At 35.8% G+C, this 17354-nt stretch overlaps 1 long non-coding RNA gene across 2 annotated transcripts in view; it reads right to left on the reverse strand.

The window, feature by feature from the left end:
- LOC103350916 (uncharacterized) overlaps positions 1 to 17354 on the reverse strand; it is a 171463-nt gene that overhangs the window by 15842 nt on the left and 138267 nt on the right. The gene's annotated exons all lie outside the window — the stretch shown is intronic.

The following is a 17354-nucleotide window of genomic DNA, read 5'->3' on the forward strand; positions in this document are numbered from 1 at the left end:
TGTACAATGTACTACTTTATCCATTTTAGTATTTTTTTTTGTTCTAGTACCATTGGTTGAACTCTGTAATTAACATACAATTATTCCTAGGTGTTTAAATTTTAACTGAAAAGTGATCCCTGTTAGGAATTTGGAAAACATTATGCTGAGTGAAATAAGCCAATCCCAAAGGGACAAATACCACTTGTTCTCCTTGATAGGTGACAACTAACTGAGCACCAAAAAGGAAACCTGTTAAAGTGAAATGAACACTAGGAGAAACGGTGACTTGATCAGCCCTCACCCTGATTGTTGATGAGCAACTTGATATGTTATCCCTCTTATTATTTCTTTTGTTTGTCCTACTTAATACTTTTGGTTGAATACTGTAATCAATACACAATTCTTCTTAAGTGCTGAAACTTAACTGAAAAGTGATCGCTGTTAAATGTAAGAGTGGGAATAAGAGAGGGAAGAGATGTGCAATTCGGGAGGGACATGCTCAAGCTGACTTACCTCAAACGGTAGAGTTAGAAAGATACCTGGGGATTCGAATTCAATCCCATCGAGGTGGCATGTACCAATGCCATCTCACTAGTCCCAGTGATCAATTTCTGTTCACAATTGATCATAATGATAGGACTAATAACCAAAGGGATCACATAAGCAAGAATAGTGTCTGCAAATACTAGCTCATAGAATAAAAAAGGGAGAGAATGATCCAACATGGGAAGTGAGATACACAGCAGACCCATAGAATGGCAAATGTCCTAACAGCACTCTGGCCTAAGAATCAGCCCTTAAGGCATGCGGATCTGGCTGAAATGCCCATGAGAGTATTTCAGGCATGGAAAGCCAAGACACTCTAGGGGAAAAAAAAAAAAAAAAACTAAATGAAAGATCTCCATGAGTGAGATCCCAGTGGAAAGAATGGGTCATCAAAGAAGGAGGTACCTTTCTCTGAAGGGAGGAGAGAACTTCCACTTTGACCATGGCCTTGTCTACATATGATCAGAGTCAGTGAACTCAGGGGGCTTCCATAGCCTTGGCAGCTCATGACAAGAGCCTAGGGTGATTACTGATGCCATAAACAAGAGTGTCAATTTGTTAAGTCAACAACAGGAGTCACTGTGCACTTACTCCTCATGTAGGATCTTTGTCCTTAGTGTGCTGTACATTGAGATGTAATGCTATAACTAGTACTCAAACAGTATTTTTCACTTTATGTTTCTGTGTGGGAGCAAACTGTTGAAATCTTTACTTAATGTATGCTAAACTGATCTTCTGTATATAAAGAGAATCGAAAATGAATCTTGATGTGAATGGAGGGGGAGAGGGGGTGGGAGGGGGGAGGGTTGTGGATGGGAGGGACGTTATGGGGGGAAGCCATTGTGGTCCATGGGCTGTACTTTGGAAATTTATATTAAATAAAAGTTAAAAAAAAGAACACATAGTAAACTCCCCAAATTCACAGATTTATTATTCAATATTCTTGATACTCAATGTTATGATATTTCTATTTGAAATAAAAGTTTTTTTTTAATATCAACTAGATGCAAGGGTAATGCAAAATTGTAGTGAATTTCTGTGTATCAAGGATAAGCAATTAGAAAATGTAGTTTTTGAGACAATCAGTAAATGGGAAACAGGAATAAATCTAACAAGCTATATTTAAGATTCTCCTGAGAAAATAACTAAGACATTATTGAGAGATTTTTAAAAATACTAAGCAAATGGAGATATAAATCTGGTTCATATATAGGAAGACTTTATATTATAAAGTTGTAAATTCTCTTTAAATGGATATCTATATTCAAGCCAATTTCAATAGGACTTATCAGAGAATTTAAGAGGATAATTCTAAAATGCCCAAGATGTGTGTACAATCATGTGCATGCATATGCTTAGAAATAAAACAGTTACTATAACTCCTTATAAAGAGATAGTAAATATGACTATGATTTTCTTCAAAAATGGGAAAATGACCAATGTAACAGATTGAAGAAATGGATTCATGTATGTATGAGCAGAGTTGGCAAGAAATAATTTATGAGAAAAATATTGAAATCAGATGCCTTATCACATTTAAAACTATCTGTATAAAAAATAACATTGAAACACTAAAAATTTTTAAGTGAATATGTTTGGACTTCAGGGTATAGACAGTGTCTTAAATAAGGAAAGAAAGAATTTTCTGTAAAAGAGATCACTAAACTTAAAGTAGTAAAAGTAATTACTTTTGGGATGGATACTTGGCTTTGGGATATCTGTATTCCATTACAGGGTGCCTGGGTATGAGTCCTGACTTTGCTTCCAGCTAATGCGCACCATAAGAGGCAGCGGAGCAGACTCAAGTGATTGAGCCCCTACCTCCCATGTGGGAGATGTGGGTTGATTTCCCAGCTACTAACTTTAAGCCTGGCTCAGCCCTGACTGTCATAGGCATTTGGGGAATAACCAGTGGATGGGAGATCTCTGTCTCTAGTCCCTCTTTCAAAAAAATTAAATAAAAATAATAAGACAAATCACTTATGTTTATTAGCAGTTAATTATGAAATAAACTTCAAAGGTAATTCAGAAATCCAGGAAAGACATTCACAAATAGATTATCATCTTCCCATTTGATTATTGTTTATAGCCCTTGAGTATATTCCCCCTGAACTATGTTTTTTTTTTCACTTGTTGATCTCTTCGTTTAATGGAGCATTAAGCCCATAGCTATAATGTCAATTAAAAATACATTATCACAGCCGGCACTGTGGCTCACTGGGCTAATCTTCTGTCTGTGGCGTCAGCACTCCGGGTTCTTGTCACGATTGGGGTACGGATTCTGTCCTGGTTGCCCCTCTTCCAGGCCAGCTCTCTGCTGTGGCCCGGGAAGGCAGTGGAGAATGGCCCAAGTCCTTGGGCCCTGCACCTGCATGGGAGACCAGGAGGAAGCACCTGACTCCTGGCTTTGGATCGGTGCAGCGCCAGCCATAGCGGCCATTTGGGGGGGTGAACCAACGGAAGGAAGACCTTTCTGTCTGTCTCTCTCACTGTCTAACTTTGCCTGTCAAAAAAAAAACATTATCTCAAAAACTAAAAAAAAAAAACTAAATACAAATAAAATAGCCTAACAGAAAATTTTTATAAAAGATATGAAATATATTTCACTGAAAATATATTAATATATTTCACTGAAAATATATTAATAAACATATGGAGAGAAGTTCAAGATTATTATTGATCATGAGAGAAGTTCAAGACAATAATTAAGTATCATTTTATAACCAAAATATTAGAAAAATGAGAAATTCTATCCATGCAAAGGGTTGGAGAAGATGTGGAGCCACAGGATCTATTATACCTGTGGAAAAGTATACAGAAGCTGCCACTATGAAAGTATTGTGACATTGCCTCATAAAGTCCAGACTCACCTACACCATGTAGCCATTCCATATCTAGTTGCCTATCTAAGAGAATCTATTGCATATTTCAATAGGAGACATGAATAAGAATGTTGATAAAAATGATGTTTTCATAATGGTGAAACCCTGTAAACAGTTCATTTCTTCCAAGTGGGAAAATTGAAGAACAAAGGGTCACATACTCTCACGATGGATTACTATAGAGGTAGCCAGTATGAAAAAATTATGACAAGAAAGATATAAAAAATATTAGCCCCATAGTTCTAAGTGGAAGATCAAATGGGCTGACAGTCACATGCCAGACATTCCATCCAATAGCAGTGGGATACACATTCTTTTCAAGCACACACAGTATATTTACCAAGGTAGATCAGGTGGTGTTAAGACACAAAGTAACTCTTAACAAATTTAAGAATATTGAATCATATAAAGTATATTTCCTGATCACAATAATATGCAGCTAGAAGTGAATAAAAGGAATAATTTAGAAAAACTTACATTAAGTGGAAATAATATGTTCACTAATGGGTCAAAAAATTAATTAAGGAGGAAGTAAAAATTTTGAATTCATCAAAAATGTAATCACAATATATTCTCTCTTCCTTCCCACGTTACTTTTCCATCCTGTCCACTTGTTTGCAAGTTCCTCTCCCTGTAGTGATAATTCATGTTTTGTGGTTTCCCAGAAATTTATACTTGATTCATCTATTTTTGTAAACTTTTGAACAATCTCACCAATTCTATCTTCAAATACTTGCTCATAGGCCAGATCCCAATTTTTATCTCGTCCCCAAACCTTTTTTCTGAATTTTGGAGTCTTATGGTAAATTCATTTTGTGGTGCTAAAACTCCACATGTCCAAAGCTGAAATTAGTATTACCCCAACAAGCAAAGATCTGCTCTTCCTTGTGAATTGTTTTTGTTCTAATACATGTACTATAACACATCCTTTGCCCAAGTCAGATTCTAGGAAGTTGTCCTTTTATCTTCATATCCTTTAATCTTTAGGTGAAATTAAACCCCAAAAATCTCCTAAATGCTGTTCCTTTTTGGAAAAAAAGTCATTATTTCCTTATTTTTCTATCACAACTTAGCCCAAGGTACCATAGTTTCTATCTGATGGTGCCATAGTGGTTTCTTGTTCAGACAATCTTTTTCTAGTACTATTTTCCTCAAAGTCCTTCTCCACACTATTGTTAGGTTGATCTTTCTAAATTTTAATTCTGATCACTCACTCCCTTGCCTGGAGTTCCCTAATAGCTCTGCAGTGCTGACAGATGATATAAACTTCGTGGCATGCCTTACCCACTACGTACCTGTCTGGACTAATTTCTCACCATTATGCCTTTGACAGCTAGCCACAGTGAATGCCAATACAAAGGGGCTATCTTCGTCTCATTTATATGACAGGTCCCTCCAGGATGGCAGCACTTTTATCACACTGCATCATTGCTGCATTTTACTTATTTGTGTCTCTCATGAGTTCCTGAATAGAGGTCCGATTTTATTCCTGCTATGGACTTCAGAGGACATGGATGAGTATTTGATACAAAGTGGAACACTAATAAATGTAGGTTTCATGAATAATTCCATATATTGCTGAATTCATCCTGAGGTGATCATCCAACTGAGTGCCGTAGGAAAGTCTCATCTACACAGAAATAGTTAATTTAGGCTAGTTGAAAACATGTATTCCTTCAGCAGAGAGGCAGTCATTTAATTTCAAGTCTTGAAATCTTTACACTTGACAATTTACTTTCTGAAACATAACTCACTTCTATAAAAATTCAACTCAGAATATGTAACAATAGACCAAGTTCACTTTTTTCGGATTTCAATGCTGCTAGATTCCTGGAGGTAGCTACTTGCCTCAAAGCTTATGGGGTTGAAGAATATGCAACCTAAGGCTCATACAATTCCACTAAAATTGACTTGGATTGTTAGTTCATTTAGGGTATGATGCGGCTTAGGTTTGCAGTTCCTCGTGGTATGAGAATCTAAGACACTTCCTAAGCCAATGAGATGGAAGGAAAGCAGATGGCTGCACAAGGTCCTGATTCAGTCAAAGGCAAAGGTAGTTGCCAATGGATAAGAATCCAAACACAAAACTTGACCAAGACCAGAAGAAATTTTAATTACAAAACCTAAGTTAATTGAATTATATAACAAATAAAATTATTGGCTCAGCTCAGAGACCAACACTGAAAAGTTTGGTAGTATGGCTGAGTGTGGCCTCAGTTAAGGCTCCAGCTCATAGCTCTAATGCACTAGACTCTTCACTTGTTCTTATGTCATCTTTTGCCCATGTGAACAAAATAGTTACAGTGGTTCCTATCTTCACTATATCATGTCATTCATGAGTTTCTAGGCATTTATGCCTAGAAAACTCCTTCACTCTTATAACTGTTCTCTTTAGATTCTAAGATCAACTCTAAACTTGCTTTTCTGTCAAGGAGAGTAGAATATTCGATTTAGCCTCACCTAGGTTATGAACTCCAAATAGAAAAAAATGCATATGAATTTCTCCTTTCCATTATGAAATCACCTATACAAACCTGATAAAGAAAATGTGGTATATATACACAGTGAAATTGTATGTATCTCCAAAAATCAAATGTTGTCATTTACTGCAACATAATTGGAAGACATTATGTTAAGTAAAACAAGTTAGGCATAGAGCAAGAAATGATGCATGACCTTATTCACATGCATAACCTAAAAGAGTTGGTTTCATAGATCTAGAGAATATAACATAGGTTACCAGAGGCTAGGAAATGTCTGGTCAGGACAGAATCAGATTGGTTGTCAGGTACAAAACTACAGTTAAATAAACAGCAAGTTCTGGTATTCTATAGCACAGTAGCATTACAGGAGTTAAAATAATTTATTCTGTATTTCAAAATACCATGTATTGAAATATCACATTATATACTATAAACATGTAAAATTTTTAAAACAGTATTCACTTTTTAAAACATTAAAAATAGGCCAGTGCCGCGGCTCACTAGGCTAATCCTCCGCCTTGAGGCGCCAGCACACCAGGTTCTAGTCCCGGTTGGGGCGCCGGATTCTGTCCCGGTTGCCCCTCTTCCAGGCCAGCTCTGCTGTGGCCCGGGAGTGCAGTGGAGGATGGCCCAAGTGCTTCGGCACTGCACCCCATGGGAGACCAGGAGAAGCACCTGGCTCCTGCCATCGGATCAGCGCGGTGTGCCAGCCGTGGCGGCCATTGGAGGGTGAGCCAACAGCAAAAGGAAGACCTTTCTCTCTGTTTCTCTCTCTCACTGTCCACTCTGCCTGTAAAAAAAAAAATTAGTTAACAATAACTGTACATTTTTGTGGATTATAGTACAGCCTTTAATACATGTGTACAATATGTAATGATCTAATGAAAGTAACACTTCCCTCTCTTTGTAATTACTTTATGATTGGAGCAGAGCCTGCAGTCTGCCTCCATTTTGCTCAGGAAACATATATTAGTTACTGTGAAATATCATCACCCCACCCTGTTATGTAACAATAGGAACATATTCCATCTCTAAATTTGGTACATACTGTGCAACGTCCCTCTGTCCACTGCCCAACATCTTCCAGCCTCCAGTAATTATTATTTTGTGTTCAAATCAAGTGTTTTACCTTCTGTATATGAGGGAGAATGTGTTTTTGACTTTCTGTGTTTGGTTTATTTTTGTTAACATACTATCTTCCTGTTACACCCATTTTGCTTCAAATCAAAGTATTTAACTCTTCTTTTTTTGGCTGAATAATATTTCATTGTGCAAAAATACTGCATTTTTTTTCATCCATTCATCTGTTAATGTGTCCCTTGGTTGATTCCATATCCTGTCTGTTGTGAATAGTGTTGTTATATGCATTGGAGTGCTGGTATCTCTTGCTACATCATTTCATGTGTTTTGGACATTTACTCAATATTGGGATCACTGGATCAACGTGTGCAATTACTTGTTGATAAAGCAAGAGTAATCATTCGGGGGCAGGCATTTGGTATAGCAGTTAGGACATTGTGTGAGATTCCCACACCCCATATCAGGACAGCTGAGTCCTAGCCCAGGCTTGGCTTCTGATTCCAGATTCTCATAGATGTGCACTCTGGGAGAGCTGCTAGGGGGTTGACTTAAGGAGATGGACTCCTACCATCTATGTAGGACATCCATTTTGAGTTCCAATTTCCTACCTTTGGCCTAAGTCTCAGATATTTAAAGCATTTGGGGAATGAAGCAGTAGATGGAGGCTCTCTCATTTTCATCTCTTCAATTAAAAATAAATGAATATTTTAATAAATAGTATTAATTTTAAAATAAAAAAAACCTCTAATGTTGTCTGGATGATGCAAAGGAATGGATAAGAGGACAACCAAGAATCCTACAAAAGATATGACCTGTAAATTGGCCTAAATTTTTACAGTAAATAGGTCCAGTTATCCTACAGCTTGTGTACATCTTATGAGCATTTTAATAATGTTCTCCGAAGAAATGTATACAATCTTTCATTGTGTTCCTTCCTAACGTCCTTGCCTTATGAATAAACTTCTTTATAAGTCCAGTCTCAGCTCAGATTCCAAATTTGTGCTTTCCCAAACAACAAGGCAAACAAGGTATGGCTTTATTTGACCTGTTGTTCAATATAACAATATAATGTAATACAATATAATAATATAATTATAATATATATATTATATAATTAATATAGTAATAGATAAGCTGTTTGAACTGTCACCCAAATAGTGGTAATAGTTTTCAGTTTCCATGTTCCTTTCTTAGAGAGGTATTTCCTAATCACACCCCTAAGAGAAATCCTCATCTTTTGTTCTTTTAGCAGTTTAAGTTCATACCACTTAGTCCTTTCTAACCCACAAACTAAGCACTTAGCTCTTTCTTTCCTACTCTTTCCTTCTGTCTATCTCCTCCTAGAATAAAAATTTCATATCCTAGTCATGAGTCCATTTCTAGTATTCAGCAAAGGCCTTTCCCATAGGAGGCACTCATAACTATTTGTTAAACCAGCTCACTGCATTACCTTTTTTTTTTTAATCTTTTATTTAATGAATATAAATTTCCAAAGTACGACTCATGTGTTACAATGGCTTCCCCCCCATACCGTCCCTCCCACCCACAACCCTCCCCTTTCCCACTCCCTCTCCCCTTCCATTCACATCAAGATTCATTTTCGATTCTCTTAATATACAGAAGATCAGCTTAGTATACCTTAAGTAAGTATTTCAACAGTTTGCTCCCACACAGAAACATAAAGTGAAAAATAATAGATGATTTTTTTTTAAATGATGATGAAATCAGATCAGACCTATTGTCATGTTTAATCCCAGTGAGAGTCAAGTTGGGAATTGATAATTTCTTTCTTTCTTTTTTTTTTTTTTTTTTACAGAAGATCAGTTTAGTGTACATTAAGTAAAGATTTCAGTCGTTTGCACCCCCATAGAAACACAAAGTGAAATATACTGTTTGAGTACTCGTTATAGCATTAAGCCTCAGTGTACAGCACGTTAAGGACAGAGATCCTACATGAGGAGTAAGTGCACAGTGACTCCTGTTGTTGACTTTACCAATTGACACTCCTGTTTATGGCATCAGTAATCTCCCTACCTTTTCACACTTGAGTGGTTGTGCCAGGAGCAGACCTAGACTCTCTTGTACAGGCTGTGTTTGTGCAGCAGATGAAAGCCACCAGGATACATAGGCTGGGACCCTGAATGTGGTGCTCTTTGTATTTAGCCTTAGCCAACTAGGTCAACCGTCACTAACCCTTATAACTACCTATTTCTGAATAATGCACTTATGATCCTACATGGGGAAAGTCACATGTGAGCATGGAATGTATAATATTTCACCTCAAGTGTTTGCAATATATAAACACAAATCATCTCAGAAATTGGAAGTTTGCATTTGAATCAGAAAGTTTAATTACTGAATTAAATAGCAAGGAAAAAAGGAATTATTTTATACCCTGAAGATAGGAAATATAGCCAAATTTTGACAAACTCTCAATCTTTACATTCTTTTCTCAGTCATGTCACATTTTACTTCACCATTTCACTGGAACAAATAAATGTGATATCACTTTCAACATCTTCGTGACCTGTTCAGCAGATGAGTGGCTGAGGAAAAAAATAAGACCTTGCTTTTCTAGAAGAAATGAACTTCTAGTAGCTACTTGCATTACAACAATTCCTTTAAAGGGAATAGGACACTCTTGACTGACTGTAAATGAGCTTCATGAGCAATGTTCAAATACAAAAAAGATTAATGCCATTACAGGGAACTTGATTCTATCTTCTTTTTCAATTATTTTGAGATTTGGGATAGTGGAAGAAAAAATCATATTGAAATAGTTCTTCTTTCTTACAATAGCTGAAGAAAGTTAAATGCCTCAAATGTAGGAATACAAATTTGACAGGTATAAAATACTTGAATTGAGAAGTAAATGAACCAGTGATGAGGTATTTTAGTTATACCGTGGCAAAGTAATAAAAATGTGAAATAATGATTCTCCCCACAAAAGAAGCTAACATGAGAATAAAAGGAAGAGTTTTATAATAATAATTCTAACATGAGTCATAAGAACTAGTTAGGGCCTCAACGTATCATTGTATTTACTAATGGAAAAATGTCAAACCATCAATTCCTCCCTATTAAATTCTCTTTTATCCTTGGAATTTAGTCCTGACAATACCATAATACTTTCCTCATATTAATCAGGGTTAGAAGGAGCATAAGAAATTGTATTTTCTATATTGAATTGCAAGGATTATAGCTTTTATCTTATTTGTTCCTTATAACCATTGACAGCACAGAGATTATCCTTTGATTAGAAACTCATATGAGGAGAGACAAGGATGGTCAAAAACAAACCCAAGATGACAATAATGATATCATCATATAAATGATAATCAGTAGCAAAACCAAGGCATGAATCCTGGAGCTCTGATCCTAGAGTCAAGCTTTTTTCTCCCACTGTCTCAAGTAATGCTTTCCATTCTAGATGAAAGCATATGACTTAGAAACCATGTGCACTGCCCTGATTCCCCAATGTACACTCTCTGCCAGCCATGTAGAGACTTCGATAATGGCTTTAATATGTTGTTATTACAACTTGCCTTTCCTACCTTCCCTTGCCCATTGCTTCATATTCTTGGACATCATTTCCTGGCCATCTGGCCAGATATCCTCCAAAGATCACAGCTGAGCCCCAGTTGCCAGTAAGAGCACACCTTGTTTCCTTCCGTTCTTCAATTTACCAGTACAAATAATCTCTCTATATTTGTCCTTGACAAAAAGTAACTGGTGTACATGATTTCTAGTTTTGTTTTCAGGAAGCAATAAGTTATAGCAAAACAAACATAAGGAAGAGGCTTTGATTGGATTTAAAATTAAAAAATAATTTTAGTATAACAAATATCGAAAGCATACTTACATTAAAAATATCCTCATTGCTCATCTGAAATTCAAATTGAATTTTGTGTCCTATTTTATTATTCATTAAATCTGGCAACACTAGCTATGAGAAGTATAATTCTATCTCAAGTCACCTGACATCTCACTTAATACTTTCAGGATAGCAGGATTTACAGATAGGATTGGAATTTGTATAAAAAATTCACCAAAGGATACTCACGACTTAGATTTCACATGTCAAAAACATGTATTTTATCCAGTCCAAGAAGTAAGTGTTTCACAATTCATCGAGATTACACACATAAGGAGAATGCTGTATGACAGATGGAACATTGGTCTGCTTTCCATTATTAAAGTGGGAAATAAGTGTGCTACACTAGTTGAAAATGCCTGCAATAAGATACAGTTATGCTTCTGTACCTCAGCAGATTTCTGATTATAAAATTTATGCTATGTTACATAGCAGGCCACCTATTGGCATATTAATTTTGAAAATTATTGTGGGCTTAATGATATCTGACCAATAAAATCTAAATAGTTTTGGTTGAGTTTCAGGCTATATTGTATTAATCCAGCACATTCACATGGTGTCTATCACGGTATGACTTTGGTGCAGTCAATGCAAGTCTGTGGTTTGCAAATGAAGTGTTTAAAATTTAGATGGGACTCATAATTTAAAAGTGCAGAGTCTTTATTAAGGAAGTTGTCAATAAAATACTTGCAGATCAGTGCATCTTTATTCCTTTTCATTTTTCCTCTTGATTTTTGTCATCATGAGTATTCGTTTGTGTCTTACATAGCTTTAATTCTTATTCTAACATGCAAAAAGTTCGCTTGCTTATACCTAAGAGTACTTAGTCCTACTATGTATACCCTTCACCGTGTTTCTAGCACTGACTATTCTCCTTTGAGGACTTTCCAATGAGAGATGATTATATTGGAGAGATTTCCATTGATGAGATGATTATGTTCTTTTCTGCTTACTCAGTCATGACACACTGGCAAGAATGCGACATCCATACTCATCCCAGCTCTTGTTATTTTATTTACTACATATTCTAATTATTAAAAATCATGGGAGTGAAGCAATATGGTAGCAGAGGAGGAATCTCTGGCAACTATTTCCCTACTGAGACACTCATCTGAACAGCTATTCATGTGCCAGTTCACCTGCACAAGAGCTAAGGGAGCCATGTAAGTGACCACGGTGCCTGGTTTGGTATAATAAGAAACAACTCATTGAAGAAAGCAGGAAGCAAAGAGTTGTCCATGCCACCCTGACCTCAGCTTCAGGCAATACAGCACAGAGGCACCTTGCCCCCACCTCTACTTGAGAAAATGAATGGGAAATAAGTTAATATCTTAGACTTGAAATCCAGTACAGATTTGCCATGGTAAAAAGGGCCGTATAGTTTGCATCCCTGGAGCAGTAACTGCAGATTGAGAGGGTTTGGACCCTCATTAAGCAGGAAACTAGAGGACTGCTTTGACTACCCTTCCTCCAACCTCTAGAAACTAGCAGAGAGCAGAGCAAGACACTAGCCTCCGGTTAGCTGTGCAGAAACAGGACCTTAGGACTTTGCCTTGACATCTAAAGCTTGCTCCCTGTTCTGAGACCTCACATCTGATGACAACAGTCCTCAACCTCCAGGCCAATGTCCATAGAGCTTCTAGACAGGCCCTGGCATCATGCAGACAGGCGTGCCCTGGGTCAGGCTTGTTTAGGTGGGAATCAGCCTCATGTGGGCCTGGCATGCATCCCTAACACTTCCCACAGACAAGTGACTATGTTACAGCTATTTGGGGAGTGAGCCAGCTGATGGAAAATCTTTTTTACTGTCTCTACTTCTCTCTAACTTTGCCTTTCAAATAAACAAATGAATATTTAAAAAAGAGAAATAAAGCATATTTAAAGAGATAATAATGGAAACCTTCCAAAACCAAGAGAGCGACGTAACTACCTAGGTAAAGAAGGCTCACAAAGGTTTTCATCTTTATTTTTGTTTTTAAAAGCAAGATTTATTTAAGTCAGAGGTTAAAGATAATAAGATTTCAAAGCTGCAAAAAAATTAAATGAATAACATATAGAAATGCGGATTTGGTTGACTGCAGGCTTCTCAGTGGAAGCCCAATGTTACAGGAGGGAGAAGGATGAGTCTTTCAAAGCAGTGAAGAAAGAAACTACCAGCTGAGAATACTGTTTCCAGTACAGCTACCCTCATATTTGAGAGAGAAACACAGACATTTCTAGACAAAGAAATGCTAAGTGAATTCATCACAACTAGGTCTATCTTACAAGAAATGCCAATGGAGTTCTTCAAGCTGAAAGAACAAGACACTAATTATATGAAAAAAACTCTGAAGATAGAAAACTCACTGGGAAGAAAATGCAAACAAATTCAGAATATTGTAAACATGTGGCATAAACCATTCATAACTTTAATGTGAATACTAAAAAAATATTAAAAACATTAAAATGTTAAGAGATAAGCAATATAGGACACGAACAGAAAATCAAAAGTTTTAAGACATGGGGAGTAATGTAATGCAGGAGGAGAGTTCTTCAGTATTTCATATCTCCTCACATTTTTTTCTGTTTCCTTTCCTATCTATATAATCAATGTTAAGTGATACCATGTCAAAATAGTTTGTTTTAACCAAAATAAGTTTTTGTAAATCGCATAGAAATCACAAAGCAAAAATCTAAGGTAGACATTGGAAACAGCAAAATATATCAAACAGAAGAAACAGTGACTCCTTTATTAAAATGGGATTCAAAGCTCACTAGTCGAGAAAAACACTTACCCACAAAGCACACTGTGGAAAAAAAAAAAAGGCATATAGACAGAAAGGAACAACCCTTAATAAAACTAGAATATAAAGATCAAAAATGCAATAATAAGGTCCTATCTGTCCATAATTATCCTCAACATCAATGGATTAAATTCTCCCACTAAAAACAATGTAAACAAATGTATTAAATAAAAGGGCAAGACTCAAATATACACTAATTACAAAAAACTCAACTTCACTTCTTCACATGCATAGAGTGACAATGAAGGGATTAAACAAGATACTTCATGCAAAGCAAACGAAAAGAGTAGACATACTTATTCTACACAAAATATATTCTAAATCAGAAAATGGTAAAAAGAGAAAAATAAGGTCATTATATAAAAATAAAGGGTTAAATCCAGCAGGAAGAAATAACAATGGTAAATGTATGTATGCTCAAAATGGGAGTACCTAAATACAAAAAAAAAAAAATAGAAACTGTTAACAGACTTAAAAGGAGAAATAGATTCCATTACAATAGCAACAGGAGACTAACACTCTATTTTCAGAAAAAGATCCAACATCTATATAGAAAATCAACAAAGAAACAGCACCCAAGGTCGATGATACCTATCAGATATTGATAGAACATCCTATCCAGTAGCTAAGAATACATTTCCTTCTTAACAGCACATAGAATATCTTCCAGAATAGATCATATGGTAAGTCACAAAACAAATCTCTACAAATTAAAAGAAAAAATCGTGTATATTTACCAAAATTAAAAAACTTACTCCTGAACAACCAATGAATACATTAATAAGAAAATTTTTTTAAGTATCTGGAAACAAATGAAAATGGAATAAAAACATATCAAAAGCTATGCAACACTGCTAAAGAAGTACTAAAAAGGAAATTAACAGTAATCAATGCTTGCATCAAAAATGCAGAAAGATCTCAATTTATCATTACACCCAAGGAACAAATCAAATACAAAATTAGTAAAAGTAAAGACATAATAAAGATCAGAACACAAATAAATGACATAAAGACTAAAACAAGGGAGCAACATTGTGGCACACTGGGGTAAGTTACTGCCTACAACACTGGCATACCTTATGGGTGCTAGTTTGAGTTCTGGTTGCTCCACTTCTGATCCAGCTACCTGGTAACACTCCAGGGAAAGCAGCAGAAGATGCCTCAATTACTTGGGCCCCTGCTACCCACAAGGAAGACCCACGTGGAGTTCCAGATTCCTAGCTTCAGCCTGGCCCAGCCATGGCACTGGCAGCCATTTGGGGTATACACTAGCAGATGGAAAAGCTCTCTCATCACTCTCTTTTTCTCTCCCTCTCCCTCTCTCTATTTCTCCCTCTTTCTCTATAGCTTTGCCTTTCAAATAAATAAAGAAATCTTAAAAAGAAGACTAAAACAAAAATTAATGAAAGAGCTGGTTATTTGAAAAGATAAACAATCTTGACAAACTCTTAGCAAGATTAACTCAAAATCAAAAAAAGGAAGAGATGATTGAAATACCTAGAATTAGATGGGAAAAGGGACATTATGAAGGACATCACAGAAATACAAAAGAATTGTTAGATATTACTATCAGCAATTAAGTGCAGCAAATCAGATAACCTAGAAGAAATAGACAAATTCCTAGAACATAAGTCTTGGAAAGATTAAACTATGAAGAAGTAGGATACATAGCAGACCAAAAATAAGAGGTGAGATTGTGTCAATAATTAAGTCTTCCTTCAAAGAAAATTACAGGACCGGATGGCTTTACTGTTGAATTCTACTAAAAAATGCAAGAATAACTAACACCAATCCTTACATCATACCAATAAATAGAAGAAGAGCCAATGTTTCAAACTCTCTCTATGAGGCCAACACTACCTTGATACCAAAACAAGATGAGAAAACAACAGAAAAGAAAGCTTCAGGCCAATATCCTGGATGAAAATTCTCAACAAAATACTACAAAATTGAATTTAATGGCTCATTTAAAAGGTTATTCCATGCACTCAAGTAGGATTCATCCCAGGGATACAAGGATGGCTCAACATATGTGAATTATAAATAAGATTCATCACAACAAAATGAAGGATGATGTAATATGATTTTCTCAATAGATACATAAAAGGCATTGGATAAATAAAACATTTCTTCATGATGCAAACTGAATAAATGTGGTTTAGAAGAATTGTACCTCAACATAATAAAGGCCTATAAAAATAAGCCAATAGATCACATCATACTGGATGGAGAAAATCTGACTTTCAAAGATAAGGATGCCCACTCTGACACAGAACTGGAAGTCTCAGGCTGAGTGATTAGATTTGAGAAAGAAATAAAGGGTGACCAAATAGCAAAGGAGGAAGTCAAATAATTATTGCTATCAGAAGACAGGTTATATGTACAAAAATCTCAGACTCCACCAAAAATATAGCAGAACTAATTACCAAATCTGACAAGTTGCAGGACACAATATCAGTGTGCAGAAGCCAGTAGCACTATCACACCTTAACTGTGAATTGTCTGAAAAAAGAAATCAATAAAGCAAAAATTTTAAATATTTATGAATAAATGTATCCAAAGAAGTAAAAGATCTCTATAAGGAAACTGTAAATCATTAATGAAAGAAATTGAAGAGGACACTCAAAGAACCATAACAATATCCTATATTCATGTATTAGAAAAAGTATTATCATTAGAATGACCATCATTTCCAAAATGATTTATAGATATGAAGTTATACTTAATATAACAATGACATTCTTTACAAAATTAGAAAAACACTACTAAACTTTTATTGGAACCACAAAGGAACCTGAAAATTCAAAGCAATCTTTCATGAAAAGAATAAAGTAAGAGATATTACATTATCTGACTCTGAAATATATTACAAAGACACAGTAATTAAAATAACATGGTTGGGTCAGCATTGTGATATAATGGGTAAGGCCACTACCTGAGATGTGGTGCAAGTGCTTGGGTCCCTGACCCCCATGTGGGAGACCCAGAAGAAGCTTGTAGGCTCCTGGCTTTGATCTGGTCCAGCCCTGGCCATTGCAGTCATTTCACAGGAGGCGGGCATGGGGAGTCAGCAGATGAAGGATTCATTCTCTCTCTCTCCCTTATTAATGCTGCCTTTCAAAGAAACTCAATCTTTAAAAAAAACTAATATGGTATCAATATAATAACAGACACATAGACCAATGTAACAGAACAGAGAACCTAGCAGTAAACCAAAACATCTACAGCCAAGTTTTCTTTGACAAAGAAGCTAATGCTGTTCAGCAGAAAAATGTCATTTCAATAAACAGTGCTAGGAAAATTGGGTATCTACATGCAGAAAATTAAAACTAGGGCCCTGTCTCTCTCAGTGTTAAAAAAAAATTAACTCAAAATGCTTGAAAGACCTAACTTTAAGACATGAAACTTTGAAATACAATATCCACCAATGCCTCCAAATATTGCAATGGGCACAGATTTTTTTTTGGGGGGGGGGGGGTTAGATCCTAAAAGAACAGAAAAGAAAATCACGAATAGATGCAATTTTATAAAGCTAAAGAGCATCTCACAGCAAAGGAAATAATCAAGAATGAAGAGATAACTTACAAAGTGGGGAAAATATGTGCAAGTTATATTTCTGAAAAAGAGCTAATAACCAGAATATGCAAAGATATAAAACAACTGAATATAGCAAAAATCTAAATAAATTAAACATACCCAAATAATACAGTTTAAAATGGGCTTG

This window comes from Oryctolagus cuniculus, chromosome 13 (assembly GCF_051225735.1).
Source record: "Oryctolagus cuniculus isolate XC-2025 breed Fujian yellow rabbit chromosome 13, ASM5122573v1, whole genome shotgun sequence".
NCBI lineage: Eukaryota > Metazoa > Chordata > Mammalia > Lagomorpha > Leporidae > Oryctolagus > Oryctolagus cuniculus.